The sequence below is a fragment of the Phyllostomus discolor genome, chromosome 11 (genome assembly GCF_004126475.2).
Source record: "Phyllostomus discolor isolate MPI-MPIP mPhyDis1 chromosome 11, mPhyDis1.pri.v3, whole genome shotgun sequence".
Taxonomy (NCBI): domain Eukaryota; kingdom Metazoa; phylum Chordata; class Mammalia; order Chiroptera; family Phyllostomidae; genus Phyllostomus; species Phyllostomus discolor.
Window position 1 is genome coordinate 85,387,289 of NC_040913.2, and position 15,847 is coordinate 85,403,135.

A 15,847-nucleotide genomic window follows, 5' to 3' on the forward strand; every position below is an offset into this window, starting at 1 on the left:
GGCCTGGATGTTTGGCTGTCTGCTCCGCTTTTACCGAAGGGACTGGCTGGGGATCGGGCGGGCCAGCTTGCCCCATCCCATCAAGGCTTCGCCTTCCCCTTCCAGCTAACGGTTTCAAGAACCTCTGCTTACCACTGCCTAGGTCCATTGTTTTTGGAAAGATTTCAAAACAAACAGCCTCGAATCCTTTTAAGTTAATTAATTTTCAATTTTATTGACATACAATTGATATACAACACTCTATAAGTTTAAAGCGTACAGTAGAATAGCTGGACGTGCATCTGTTACAAAATGATTACCGCAGTAAGTTTTAGTGAACATGGATCACCTCATCCAGTCACAAAAATATTTTTCCCTTGTGATAAGCACTTTTGGGATCTACTGTCAAAGCAACTCTCGAACATGCCATACAGCAGCGTTGACTATAGCCATCGTGCCGTGTGTCTCCGTACCTCCCCGCACTTGTAACTGGGAGTTAGTTATTCCTTTTGATCACCTTCTCACGATTCCTCCTCCCCCAGCCCGCTGCCTCTGCCAAACACGATAATTTTTCAGAATGTCACTATTAATTCATGAAAGTTTGTTTTGTACTCAATGTGTTTTAATCCCTTGCGTTCATCACTCTTTTTGCTCCTGACATTACCACGTCTTTGGCCAGCCAGTTGGCCCGCCTATCCTTCTGGCAAGACCCAGGCTGGGCAGCCTCCTCTGATTTCTGGCCCGAGATGCCCCATGACCCCATTCTCGGTGGACCGGGAGCAGCAGGCCCAGTCTATGGGTCCTTGGGTTTGCCCAACTGACCACCTTCTTTGCTCCGTGCTATTGCAGACCGCCGCCACCCCCCCCCCCCCAACCCAAGAAGGCCAAGCCGGCACTTAACCACAACATTTGAAAAGCACTCTAGATTATTCTAACATACTGGAGGGCTTTGAAAGCAATTTATACCCTTGCCTTCCTCCTGAAGGTAAGGAAAGAAAGTAGGTGACGTTATGAAATAATCACACACAACCCAGTGATTCTCTGTCAATATCCTCGCCTAAAAAAAAAATCATGGACTAATTTGAACATGAAATCTCTCAAAGCCTATCCAAACATTCCTCCTGAATCCAATCAAATTAAACTTTCCAACCAAGGAAACGAATCAACATCCAAGAAAAAGGAAATGCCGAACGGCATGATTATCAACTCTGCACGGCTTGATATCTGTGTCTGAGTTTCCCATCCAAGGCCAATCCGCAAATATTTTGCGCCTCTTATTTCTATTGTTTTGTCTCTTAATCTGTGAGCGTCTCGAAATCCCGGCCTCTCTCATCTGCCACATACCTAAAGCTGCAGGACCTAATGAACTGTCAATAAAACGTTACTAACAAAAGCTCTTTCCTTTAAAAGTTCCTTTCATTGTGCTCTGACTCGCTGCGTCGGTCCAGGATGCAGGATAGTACACCCCTGCACCTGTCACCTAGCTTTGTCAGATCGTGACATTCAGTCTTGACTTGTTTAAGGGACAAAACTTTACAGACACGGAAAAGCTCCCTGTCCTTCCCTCCTCACCAGTCTCATTCTTCTCACTGCCCTCTGGGATCTAACTACTCTTCTGAGTTTAGAATGGATTATTCTATTCAAATTTTAATAATTTCACCATGTAGAATATATCCATAATCTATACTATTTATGGATATAAGTAATATAGAATACTACTGGGCATTTCCGAAAATTTCTATAAATTGTATTATATCATATGTGGCCTCCTCCTGCAGTGGGGTTTTTTTCACCCTCATTATTGTTTTTAAGATTTATATTTTGATAGATGTGGCCTTTGTTCACTCAGTTCAACTGCTACGTTTTATTCCTACCTGAATATTCCACAATTTATTTATTCTTTATTGAGAATAAATATAGTTTTAATAACTATTTAGATCATTTGCCAATGTCCCTACTTAAGCAATACTTCAATGCACTGAGGCAATGATAACGCATTTGTCAGCTTTTGCTGGGATAACAAACAACCCCTAAATCTCGGAGGTTTACAAGACAAAACATGTATTTTTATTTTAGTGGGACAGCGGCTTGGCTAGAGCTCTATTCTAAGATTGAGGCTGGGGAAAGCAGAGAAAAGGAAGAGAAAACTACAGGGGTGGGGTCTCTACAGCTTCTGAGCATTACGCATTCCTTTTCCAACTCTTCACCCTGGGAGGTGGGGGTGGGAGGGGTGAACTTGTTAGAAATGCAAATTTTCAGGCCGCAGCCCGACCTACTGAATCAGAAACTCTGTGGGTGGACTCCAGCAGCCTCTGTTTCAGGGAGCTCTCAGTAGTTCTGATGCCTGATAAAGTCTGAGAAGACCCAGCACAGGGGAATAAAGGATTCACAGCAATTAACATCCCAAGATAAGTAACGTGAGGACGTGTGCCCCTTAATGTCCTCAAGGTAGGTCAGTGATAGCTGCTTACGAAACCATGGAATTCTTTTTATATTGCAAAGGGTCATAAAGTATTCGCAAATTGCATAAGCTGTAAAACACGAAGAAAAAAAACAAGAGATGCCGCAATAGGTAATGACATATTTGTAAACAATCCTAATTGATGTGATATTTGAGCGTATTGCTGTTGATATATAGGAAGATTCTACTTTGATTTACGTTGTTGTTTTATTACTCCTGACCTTCCTGTGATCCCGGCCTGTGAGGAAGTTCTTGGAATCAGAGTACCTCGATATTGGTTTCCAAATGAATACTTGTATTGGAGTTCATTTTCTGGCTAATTTGCATCCAAATGGCGTTATCTGAAACACTGATAACAGGGCCAAAGATAGTTTAAAGACCCAAACCTTTGGAGGAAAGCTTATCAGAACTCAGCTCCGAAGAGTTGTATTTATGCTAGGAGATCAAATTTCCTATATAGCAATTTCCTAATCTATGCCTTTTAAAGATATAAAACAGACTGTTAGGCTGTTAAATAAATAGGATTTGAATACACTTTACAACAGTTAATGGATAACCAATATATCAAAAGGGGGAGAAAGTTGAAACCTATTTAAGGACTCGCTACATTTCAGACTTTGTCAGGTATTTGCACGCGGAATTTTAATGACCTATTGGGTAAATATTACGTACAGTTTTAGATAAGAACACTAAGGCTCCAGGCTGTTAAGTGCCTCGTCACACCTCACCAGCAGCAGCCCACGCGCTTTCCAGGGTATGGCTGGCAGACTTCAGCAGGAGACTCTCCCATTAAGTTTCTGCAAGCGGTGACCGGGTAGGCACGTTGAAGAGGAAGTCTTTTTGCACAGGAAAGTGCCACAATACAAACTGACCCAGGCAAGGGTCACAGGTGGTTTCATAGAACGCATAGCATGCGTTCACCACTTTCTAAAGTGGGTGTTTCAAAGCAGCTTTCTCCAGGGGGCTATGTGGTTTTGCCCAAATGTGAATTCCTGCATCATGCCAGGACAAGGATCCCCGTGCCACAGTTAGTTATGAAGAAGCTGCTGGATGAATATAGCGAGTGTCTGTGTCCCCTCTCCCGGATGCGGGGTCGGCCTCGCTCCTTCTCAGGCGGCATCAGGATCACAGTTGCGTGTCCCGGGCACCAGGCCTGTGTGGGGCATCACGAGCGACGGGCTACACTCTGTGACGTGAACATAACACTCTCGCTTCTCTTCGAAATCTTCCCACATAGCTAGTGATGGAACTGCTCAAGTTTTACAGAATACAGTTTTAAGCCAAAAATGCAATGCCAAATAGAAGTTGCCTATGAAGTAGAATTCAAAATCTAATTCTTCATCCATTTCGGCACATTAAACTTAACGTGCAAGAAAGAATTTAGTGCATCGAAGATTTTCGGAAGTGAACCTACTTGAATTGCTGAAGTCTACTAAAAAGTTAGCCTTCTTCACACAATCACTTACTATGTTTAAAACACGCACTAAAATAAAAGCACTGCTCAAAAATAACTATTCAACAGGAAGTATTTGGACCTAGAAGAAATCCAGAATATTTTTCCCATTGCTAAACCTGCTCAAAATACACACACAAATTAGATACATTTTCATTTAAACAGGGCATCTCAGAACTGGAATATTTCTGGGGAAATGGCTGTGTTTACATATATCTCTCTCCTTTATTTCACACAGAGTATAGAGCTTTATCTCTGCATTCCCTTTTCACAGTGAAAAATAAACAGACCATAGATGACAAATGTACAAGTTCAAAAAAGAACAACCGAAAAACAAACAAGAGATAAGCCAGTTGCTCAGGCTTCTATAGTCAAAGCACTCAATTCATTTTCAGAGCCTTTCATTTCATCTCCAAGCACTGTGATATGGGGATTCTGTGCCAAATGACGCACATGCAAATGTATTTTATGGCCGACTGTTTAATTAGAATGCACTTTACCTCAGTGAGGCATTGAAGAACATGATTAAGGAGGCTTTCCAAAAAAATCAAGAAATGCTAAAAGTGAAGAAATAGTCATTTTTATTAAACTAAAAATTAAGCAATGGGAGGTTTCGATCGGCTCTCTGCATAGACGCCACGTTCCATGCAGTAGACATTAAATATTGAACCCCAAGGAGACCGTAATTCCTGGGAACTGACTGAGGGGCAGTAGTAGGGATACAGAGATCTGATTAAGGTAACTCAGATCCAGTGGAGGGGAAGCAGGGCGGGGCCGTGGGAGGAGTTTGCCACGGCAACTGTGGGCAGTCTAGGACGAGATTGGCTGAGGAGTGGACACCTCCACAGCCAATGGAAATAAAAAGAGGGCTAGCCCTCTGGCTTTCCAGCTGGCTGTCTCTCAGGCCCTGGCTCTGGCAGGAGCTCTCAGGCTCTTCTTCCTCAGGGATGCCTGGGTAATTGTGCCGCTGTTGCCTGCTTTTCCCAACGGAGAGTGTTTGGGATGGGAAGGAACTCCTGGCCCTGCCTAGGATCAGGCTGGGCTGGCAGAGGGCGGCAGGGTTATTCTTTGGGTGTTCTACAGGGAACAGGCTCTTGAGGCAGAAGCCTGCCATTCTCCTAAAGTTGTGTAGGCTATATATCTTATGTTGTTTTTAGTTTGTAAACCCTACAGAAATGAGATAACTAAAAACTAATAGAGAAAAAGGTAGAACCTAGGTATTAGAGTTTAGCCTAAGTTGATAGGGTTGGATGATTAAAGCTGTGACTTGACAGGCTTAAGTAATTGCTTTTGAATGGAGACTCCTTCCTCTCCAGACCTTCGCCTCTGGAATTTTTGCCTGGAGGGCCTAGGTGGTCAGCAGAACCACAAGCGCTGTTCATTCACAGTAGCAGTAAGTAATTTATGAGGTCATGGCTGAACTGTAGCTTTTCATAGGATCATCTTTAGCCATTCCCGGAGATGTACGGGACTTTAGAAAAGGGTTCCTTGGGCTCTCATAACGTTCTCCCAAACACAGTGTTGTCATCCACGGATGCCATTGGCTGATCACTTCCCAAAGAAGTGCTGAAAGGTGGAGGGAGCGGATGAGGCCCCCTGAAGCATCCCTTCCAACGGTTAAATATTGCTGCAAGATAAAAAACAATTCTTTTCCTACCATCACCAAATCAGGTTTGGAATAACCAATCCATAAAACTAACATAGTAAATTCTATCTCTCCAATAGGCCACCAAGGTCTTTCTTGAACTTGAACTCACAGACCCTGTTATTACAACAAGAGTAATTATCACATGCAGAGATTATTATTTTCTCCTCTCTCTCACTAGCAACTTTGGGGAGGGTATGGGCTGTGGAATTAGATGATCCCATTAACACAAATCTCTTCAATAGACTCCCTCAGTTCATTAATCTCCAATAGAGCCATCTGTGTAGGACGCTGCCGAAATAGCCTTGAGTCACTTATTTAACTTGATGGTATAATGATCCCCTGAGACTCACCCCACATTAACTTCATCTATAGAAAAATCCACGCCCCTCCGAGCCTTTAAACTGTTCTCATACCTTCTTCCATTTGTGTAGTGTTAGAGAATTCCATATATCCAGACACAGATTGTGCTATTTCCTAACACGATTTCAGAAAACAGAACAAGAGCTCAGAATGTGTATTGCCTGTCTCTAATACCATCACTACTTCACCACCAATTTTTATTTGCAGTTAAGGCTGCTAAACAAAAGACATGGGTTGGGTGGGTAGCCTATCTATCTATCTATCTATCTATATGATGGAACATCATTCAGCCTTTAAAAAGAAGGAGATCCCGCCATTTGTAACAACGTGGATGAACCCGGAGAACATTATTCGAAGTGGAATAAGCCAGGCACGGAAAAGAACCGCTGCATGATCTCACTTATGTGTGGAATCTAGGAAAATCAAAATCCTAGAAAAAGAGAGTAGAACCATGGTTACCAGGAACTGGGGAGATAGTCAAAGGATACAAGGTTTCTGTTATATAGGACGGACCAGTTCTAGAGCTCTGATGTAAATACAGTGTGATGACTGGTTAATGCACTGTGTCGTACACTGGAAATCTGCTCAGAGAGCTGACTTCGGGACGTGCTCTCACCACACACCTGCAAGGGTTAGCATGTGAGGACATGGGGATGTTAATTAGCTTGACTATAGCAATCATTTTTACTATGCGTTTGTATATGGAAGCATCATGTTGTTTGACTTAAAGATAAACAGTTTTTATTTAAAAGACAAACTAAAAACTAACAGTTTAACTGCTATTAGCTTGTCAAACAATGGTCACTGGAGCCAATTCAACACCGACAGGAATCTGCAGTTTGGAGTGTGATGAAGAAGGAAACTTTAGTGCAAAACAGCTCAGTTACGATATGGCGAGGCTGCAAGGCGGCTGCAAGGTGGCCAAGTGAGGGAGGGGGTGGGGGGGGCAGGCTGTTCTCTGGCTAAACAGCTCTGCTCTGCTCCATGGTCTGCTTCCCTCTGCTCTGAAGAGAGGCCTTCAGTGTTTCAACTCAGCCAGGGAGACACCATCTTCAGTGTTTGGTGGAAAAGTGAAGTGCACTCTGGAGCCAGAAAGGAGCTGGCTTACAGGGACAAAAGTCCCTGCTCCTGGTCCCTGAGTGGTGGTCTTCATGCAACTGAGGACTCCAAATCTTTGCTGTTTGGTCCAAAAGCACTGTCCTGATTGATCAAAATAAAGCTGCTCTGATTGGTTGGAGCTGTGCAGGCCTGATTGGATGGGGAAAGCCCCAGTCCTATTGGTTGAAATAAGGTTCCAGGAATTCCTTTATAACTGACTAGCTCCGATGGCAGAAGCACAGTGCAGGCAGGCAATGTAAGGCAGGCAGGTGATGCAGGGCAGGCGTCCCTGTGAAGTGCAGTGTGAGAGGCCCCTGTGCAGAAGTGGCTGCTAGACTCTGCTCTTCTTTAAAACATTTGAATCCACTTAGCCACCTTCTTAGTGGGTGTCTTTTTTTTCCCTCAGGGTTCACAAGCTTCATCAGGCACCACTATGTCAATGGCTCTCACATTCGAACACACACCACAATCATCTGCCGGGTCAGCCCACCCTCGGAGTTGTGGGTTCAATAGGCCCTGGGAAGAATTTGCATTTCTTACAAGTTCCCAGGAAACGCTGGTGCTGCTGGGCTGAGATCCTACTACGAGCACTGTGCTGCCACCGTTGTTTATGAGGAAAATAGGCAAATATGTAACCGCACCCAGAATTGCCAATAGCTGGTTCAAGAGAGTTCATTAATAGGCCTGTTTTTATCTGTTGGGGTCCCGACTGGAAACGGATGGCATACTTCAAGTAGGACAATTCCCTACAGCCAGCAAGCGAGCGTGCAAATCTTGGTAGGCTCTGTGGGGTTGTACCGAAGGCCTAAGCACACAGGTGAAAAACGGAACTCTGCGCATCTCCACACACACGTGTTTGAAACAGCTCACAAGACCTCGTGTCACAAGGTCACATCCATCTGCACGCGAGCTAGTGTTGCGGTACACGCTAAAACTTTTGTTTTTTTCTCCAGGAGCACCTGGCGGCCTTGCCCACTTCATCCCACTCGTTCATCTTTACTCAAAGCAGGACCCTCATAATTTGAAGTACCTCGGAGAAAGCTTTCTGTGATGGATCACACTTTCATCTGGGCAGTCCTATCTCCCTTCCTCTGATCTATGGCCCATTTCTCTCCTGCCCACTCTAACGGCCGTGCTCATGTCAACGCATGTGCAGAGGGTTATTTTACTTCCTTTTATTTCTATATTTGAGGTTATAGCCAGTCTGGCTACCCTCCATTTCTTCAAACACGTGTCAGAAGGGCATTCAATAGACTCGCTGATAACTTTAGGTCACACGTGATCTCTCTCTATGGCCCTAATTATTACAGCATTCCCCTTTACTTTTCTTTGGGTATTCAATATTTTTAATAGTTATATATTTGTAAAAAAAACTTAGGTAAAATATTTATAAGTTATTAAACACAAAATGAGTATAATCAACTCAGAACCAATTTTCTGTTTCAAATCTAGAATGTTCCCGTACCTTAATGTATCTCTCTATCCCAGCCCTCAGCCTTCTCTCGAATAACCACTCTCTTTTTTAAAGAAGTGAATATGCTATATCTTATGGATATTTCCCCCAAGCAATATATTGTTTAGTTTTACTGGATTTTGAGCAAATTTCTACAATGTCTATTTCTCACGCCACATTATATTTTTAAAAATCATTTATATTGCTACAGGTAGCAATAACTATGCATTCATTGTCCCTGTGTAAATTTCACAGTGTGAAGATGCTGCAATTTATTCATTCACTCTCCTATTGCTGGACATTTGTGTGTTTCCCAGTTTTTTGTTATTATGAATGAAGCTGCTATAAGTTTTTTTTTTTTTATAGCTATCTGCTGCTGTGCGTGCGTTAGAGTCCCTCTTGGGTGCACTAAACCTAGCGATAGAATTGCTGGATTATAGGCTGTGTGCAGATTCATTTTCATAAGGTAAAACCCAATTGTTCTCCAAAGCAGTTGCACCGATTTACAATCCCACCAGTGCTGGGTCCAAGTTTCTGTTGAGCCGTATATTCACCACCTCCGACAGGACCAGACATCCTCATTCTTTCCAATGTGTTATGTGTGCGAGGCTATTACACTGAAGGCTTAACGTACGTTTCTGCAATAACTAATGAAAGTATCTCTTCTTCCACACTGTATTTTTTCTTAGGGCCGCCATAACAAATTACCACTGGCAGGGTGGCTTGAAACAATAAAAGTATGTTCTCCCCCAGGTCTGGAAACCAGAAGTCCAAAATCAGGGTCTTGGCAGAACGACGGTCCTTCTGGAAGCTCTCAGGGAGGATCCTTCTTGGCATCTCCCAACGTCTGGTGGTGCCAGACATTCCTTGGCTTGTGGCTGCATAACTCCAAACTCGGCCTTTGCCTTCACATGGCCCTGAAGCCCCGTGTGCCTCTCACCTGAATGGCTCTCCCAAGGACAGACACTTGTGATTGAATTTAGGAGCCACCTGGATAATCTAGGATGATCTCACTTTGAGATTTTTAATTATGTCTGTAAAGACCCTTTTTCCCAAAAGTTCACATTTATAGTTCTGGGCATTAGGACATGGATATATATATATATATATATATCCATGTCCTATATATATATGGCACAATTTTAACCCACTATGTATATAATCATCATTTATATTTCCTCTTCCAAAATATAGCCCTGGTTGGTGTGGCTTAATGGATTGAGGGCTGGCCTGCAAACCAAAGGGTCGCTAGTTTGATTCCCATCAGGGACATGCCTGGGGGCCAGGTCTCCAGTGGGGGGTGGGGGTGCAGGGGGGGCAACCACACGTTAACGTTTCTCTCCCCCTCTTTCTCTCTCCCTTCTCCTCTCTCTAAAAATAAATAAATAAAATCTTCAAGAGAATACAGTTTAGTGCTTTTACCCATGTTTTCTTTTGAATGTTTCCTACTTTTCTGGTTCTCTTTTCTCTACTGATTGGTAGGACTCTTTATAGTAAAGATATTAATTTTTATTCATTGTATTTGTTAACGGAGTCCTCTCCCAACCTGGAGCTTGCCTTTTCACTTTTTAAAATGTTGTCTTTTGATAAATAGAGGGTCTCAATTTGTATGTAATTAAATTTGTCAGTCTTTCACGATTAGAACACTTTGAGTCTTTTATAGTAAATTCTTCCACAGAACCAAATAAATTATTTTCTTCTAAACATTTTAACAATTGGCCTCATAGCTTTACATATTTAATTCATCAAGAGAAAATTTTTATGATAGTATGTGGTAAGGATCCAATTTTACCATTTCCCATAAATGAGGGTAAGCGGTCCCCCTTCATTCTCTCTAGACCAACGTCTGGGGCGGAAGCAGGTATTTTGCAACAAATGTGACCACAAGCTTGAGGATGAAAAGCAGGATCCAACATGACAAAGGGACTAACAATAGAGATACAGTCAACATTGAGGACAATCAGCTTTATCACGGAGCACAATGCAACATATATCATTTAGAAAGAATAAGAGAATCCACATGGACACCCCTGCTGTCCTAACAGCATGGCATATACACATGACATTTTACAAGCCTTACCTGAGACGATTTTGAATATGCGGAAGTTTATCTCCAGTAAGCTTTGGCTACTGTCAATAGTGACATAACAGTAGTTGTTTTTGTATTTGTGGTTGCATATTTGCCAAGTGACATCACTGAATAATGTGGTGCCAGAAAAACCCAGGTTATTAACTCTCGGTCACCCACCAGATGGATGAATCAGCAGTGCCCTGTGCAGTTAAGGTACCAGTTGGTTCATGACATCCCGCCTCGATCCATGATGTAAATTAGCCAATTGTGTGAGACAGTCAACTGAATCCATAATTTTGTGTCTAATAAATTGCACCCAAACACACAAAAGAAAACCTACCAGTGATTTCAGAAAACCTAGTTTCACAAAATGCATTGTCCTTCTTTCTGCAAGGAAGGAAATAATTGCTTAACTTAACTCGATCCGTAATTTCCAGACCTCATAAATAACATGTGTCTGTCTTCATTTCTTTTTCAAATCATAAGAGCAAGTTTATTTAGAAAGTCACAGAGGTAGCAGAAGCAAGCCGGCTGGGCTGTGCAGGCTCAGCAAACAAGTTACAGAAGCAAAAGGCCCTTGATGTTCAGGAGAGAGAGAGGCAGAGGTAATGCCCTGGGGGGAGGAGGGGAGGGGAAGGCTCCCTCCCGGAGGGAGAGCGCACCGACACAGTCTTCCTTCCTTCAGAGAAGTCACAATCGGAGAAGAAAACACGCTTCTGATTTGCATGCGCTGTGTTCTTTCTGACTCTGTTTTGGAATGCTCATTTGCTGGTTTTGAAACCTCTAGGCCTGTTCTGTCCAAAACGGTAGCCACGAGCTGCCTGTGACTATTTAAGGTTAAATGAACGAAAATTAAGTAAAATAAAGGTTCAGGTCCTCCTGTCTCACGGGCCACCTGTCCCGTTGTACTCAGCTGTGCCCTGCAGGACAGCCTAGACGGAGCATTTCCAAGTTCACACACAGTTCTTCTGGATCACGCTGTCCCAGACCTTGGCCTCCACTCTGTCCAGACGGTTCCAACATCCACGTAGTCCTTCGTGGTTTACCAAGTATTTTCTCATCGAGGCTTCTACTGAGTCCTCACTATATTATTAAGAGAAAGCCATCAGTCCAGATTTCTTTATCTTTTGCTAAGTAACAAAGCCCCCCTAAAACTTGGCAGCTTAAACTAACAAACCTTTCTTATAGTTTCCAAGCGTCAGGAATCTGGGAGCGGCTTAGCTGAGTGACCTGAATCGGGGTCCCTCCTGAAGCTGCAGTCAAAAGGTACGTGGGGGTGCGGTCACCTGAAGGCGTGGCTGAAGGTCCCACGTTCGGTCTTGTTCGTGTGGATGTGGAAAGACGCTTCCAGTTTCTCGCCACGTGGGCTTTCGGCTCAGAACAAATAATGACATAGCCAGGGAGACGCGCAGATGTGTCACTGTCTTTTATAACCTCACCTCAGAGGTGACAGACCATCACTCCTGGCTCTCTGCACTGTTACCCAGACCCTGGCTGGGGAGGTACGGGAGGAGATGGACCGGGTGTGAATGCCAGCCATCAGCCGTCTCAGAATCCAGCTCATCGCTTTGCTGCTGCAGAAGCTCAGTAAGCTGCTCTGCTCACCCAGCCAGTCACAGCCACCGTTCCAGGCAGAGCACCCACCCGAAGCCCCTGACTTCCAACTCCTTTCGCCCACAGCACTCCGTCATTACCCACCAAGGTGCCCCCTTAACCTCCCTAAACAATTTTCCTGTTTCTACAAACCAGTGACATCGTCTCATACTGCTAACCTGCCATTAGTCCAGCTGAGATTCAAAGGGTCTCAGACACTTGACTAATAAAAATTGTTTCTCTTGCTCTGGCTGGCATAGCTCAGAGGATTGAGCGTGGGCTGCGAACCAAAGTGTCGCAGGTTCGATTCCCAGTCAGGGTACATGCCTGCGTTGCAAGCCATGACCCCCAGCAACTGCACATTGATGTTTCTCTCTCTTTCTTTCTCCCTCCCTTCCCTCTCTAAAAAATAAATAAATAAAATATTTTTAAAAATTGTTTTTCTCCTTCTGCTTGGTTTTTCCGGGGGAAAAAATTACAGGAGAGTAGGAAGAAGAGAGGAGAGTGTTACTGGCAAACACGCTCTCCTTGACCAAGCTCTAGACAGGCTCCTCCTACAGGCCTTGAACTTGCTGCCGGTCTTTGTCCAGCCTGGATTGCCCTGTCATAGCAAGAACCCTATTAAGTTGGCTGAGCCAGAATCCCCCACCTTGGACATCTCATCAGCTCTGATCACCCCGGCCTGTCTTCAGCGAGGACCCTGTCCGATTGGTTTAGCCAGAAACCCCTCTTCCCCTGACGTTTTCTTCCTAGCAGTTCTCACCCACTGGCCCCGGCCCTGCTCCTTGGCCGTAAATCCCCACTTTCGCTCCTTGTATTTGGACTTGAGACCCGTCCCTCTTTTCTGCGGCAAAATGCAATTGCAGCGGTCCCCGCGTCTGTCGTGTTGATGCAGGGCCTCACTGTTTCACCAAGTGTTGTAAATCGTTTCTTCCAACACTGTTCCAGAAGGAACATCAAGTGGGACGGAAGAAATAAGAGGAAAATTACTTTGTTCCATGTCTCTCATACCCACCCAGGAGAAGTCACTCTTTACAAATTGTTGCCCAGAAAAGGGTCAGGGGCGAACTCCCTTCCTAAATGTACAAAACAGTGAAGATGCTTAAAGAGAATCTTATCATCAACCATAGCATATTTTAATGTAGACATTTAAAAAAAATAATTCTATTTCAAATAAAGGGCAAAGTGTGGGCAAAGTGGGCCCCGCACGGTGTACAAACTGATTTCACTTTTTGGTATGGCATTCCATGTTGGCAATTGGAGGTACCAATCGATTTAAATTCCCAATGTTGTGGATTTACTGGCCGTGGGCACTCCAGCTGACCCCGTCAGCCTCTGGTGATTACCTGAAGTCAGGGTTTGGTTAACACTCACTGCAGATTCTAGGAAGTTACTTTTGGGAGGTCATTACAAAGATACTGGAAAATAGGCTAGAAAGGTTTTAGACACCTGAGAGGAAAGAATAATAGTAGGAATGAAGACAAATCTTTTGGTTAAACAAGTAAAATTTCATGTTTTTATTCTCATCGTTGTTGTAGTAAAAGCCAAATGCACATGTTCGAGGCCGCATCCCTTTGTACCTAACAAGGTCTGACACTGAGGGAAGGTCCAAGAGTCTCTCCATCTGGTCACTAGAGTCGGTCTCAGTTCCCGTTGACCAGTGAGTTGAGGAGGTACATTGTTGTTTTCTTTCAGATATTTCCTAGTCCACTTTCAAAAGGATTACCTAGCTGTGGGAGATGCTGCCAGGGACCGGTAACCCGAATTCTGACACAAGCCAACTTAAATAAGACAGAGACTTATGCTCGCCCATAGAAGGAAGGGCTGCATGAAGCCAGCCTTCAGAGCGAGCTGCTCCCATCCCCTGAGAGCTCTCATCTGCCTCCCCTGGTGCAGGCTCCGCCCTCAGCAAGGCTGCGGCAGCCCCAGGCACTGTATCCCAACCTGACCGCGTCCACTGAAGACACGATGTCTCTCCTGGGTCTCTCTTAGGAGGGAGACAACTTTTTCTGGAGGCCTCCCGCAAACTCCCTCTCACATCTCACTGGCTACACTTGGTCCCCATGTTCATGACGAGGAGCACAGAACCACCATGACGGGCTCAGACAGAACATCTGTTAGAGGAAGCGTGTTGGGGTCCATCACAATTCTCCTTCCCCAAGTGGGGTCCTCTTAGTTCTACATCAGATTAGCTTGTATGGCCAAAAATTCCTACTGGGAGGAGAGATGAGCTCTTAAGAGTAAAAATAAATCAATAAATATAGAATGAGGGAGCTGGCCCTGTGGTCACGTGAGGAAGAGCAGAAGAAGGAGAGGAAGGAGAACTGGTAAGATCAAGGCACGCTTGTCGGTCGGTCCAGATGGGCAAAGGAGAAATCAAAGTCTAAATTGAAATGCTGATCATGGAATCCTGTGAGATAGTCCCTGTCAGAACTCATTGAGAATCATTGGTGTGTATTTTTCTGCTGTTCAGACTAAAGTTAGAAGCCAGACCACAATTCTGAGTTGAAAAGAAATGTGTTTAAGAGCATGCATAGCCACCTAGGGAAATAGGTAAGCCAAACAAATGATATGTATTACATTTACACGTCTCAACACCTTCAGCAACGCTCTCACTCTGCGATTCAAGGGCCCCTCTTAAACAATGTTTAAAAATCCCCATTCAGTGTAGCTGCTGAAAGGAGACTCTTCCTCCAGCCATCGTTCAACGGATTTTTGTTGTTGTTCTCCTCTTAGGATGCTTCTTAAACCACAACATTGCTGACAGCAACAGCTTGGGTTCGTAAAGGGTACAAATGGGGCTGGAGAACGAGGAGCTAGGGCGACGCATGGACAAGAGTGTTGGCTGCGGAGGCAGCCAGCCTTGGGTTTCCGTCCACAAGGGGATTCAGTGTGAGTTATCTAATCTACCTATACCTCACTTTCTCATCTGTAACACGGTGGTAGGTAGTAATTGCTGCTATCCTACAGGATTTTATAAAAATGACATAAGAATGTTGCATATAAAGAAGTCGGTACAGAGTTTGGAACAGAGTTGGCATTAAATCAGTGTTACTTATTGCTATTGGTTCTACACAGCCTCGTGACTGAGGTGAGACATAGTGGGTATATTAGAGTAGAATGATGGCATTGTAGTTGTTGTCTTCTATTATTACCTGAATCTCTCACAATCGGTGAGGCGCATTTTTTGAAGGTCTTTTTGGAGACGCAGCTTGATAGGCGAAAGACTCCCTAAACTCAGTAATAACCAAATACCTTAGAGTGGATGTGGCGAAGATGAAACTCAAACCAGACTTACTGACCTCAAGTGTAATGTTCTTTCTACTCTCTCTATTGACAAAATATGTTTACATTTCTGCGTGCCTCATTGCTTACTGTTCAAAAAGCCAGGCCTAGATTCCTTCAATCACTGTGCTGGGAAAATATCACAGGAATTATATTTCTCCCACAAGATCTGTTGCCTGACCACTTGGGAATGCTGGTCTCATATCTGTAGGAATAGAAAGTCCACCACCAGCCTGTCCCACTATGCATCTGTCCCTACAGTGAAGGTTTACTTAGTCCTTTCTCATTGTTGCGTTAATGGTCAGCCACCCCGTGGGCGATTTGCCATGCCTCCAAATATTTTGCCAACCCACGATAGCATCTGGATTTTCGTAGTTTAAGAAAATTCTTGTTCTTCTGTAATAGTGTCAATAAAAATAAAGAACAAATAAAAATAAGTTAATTAA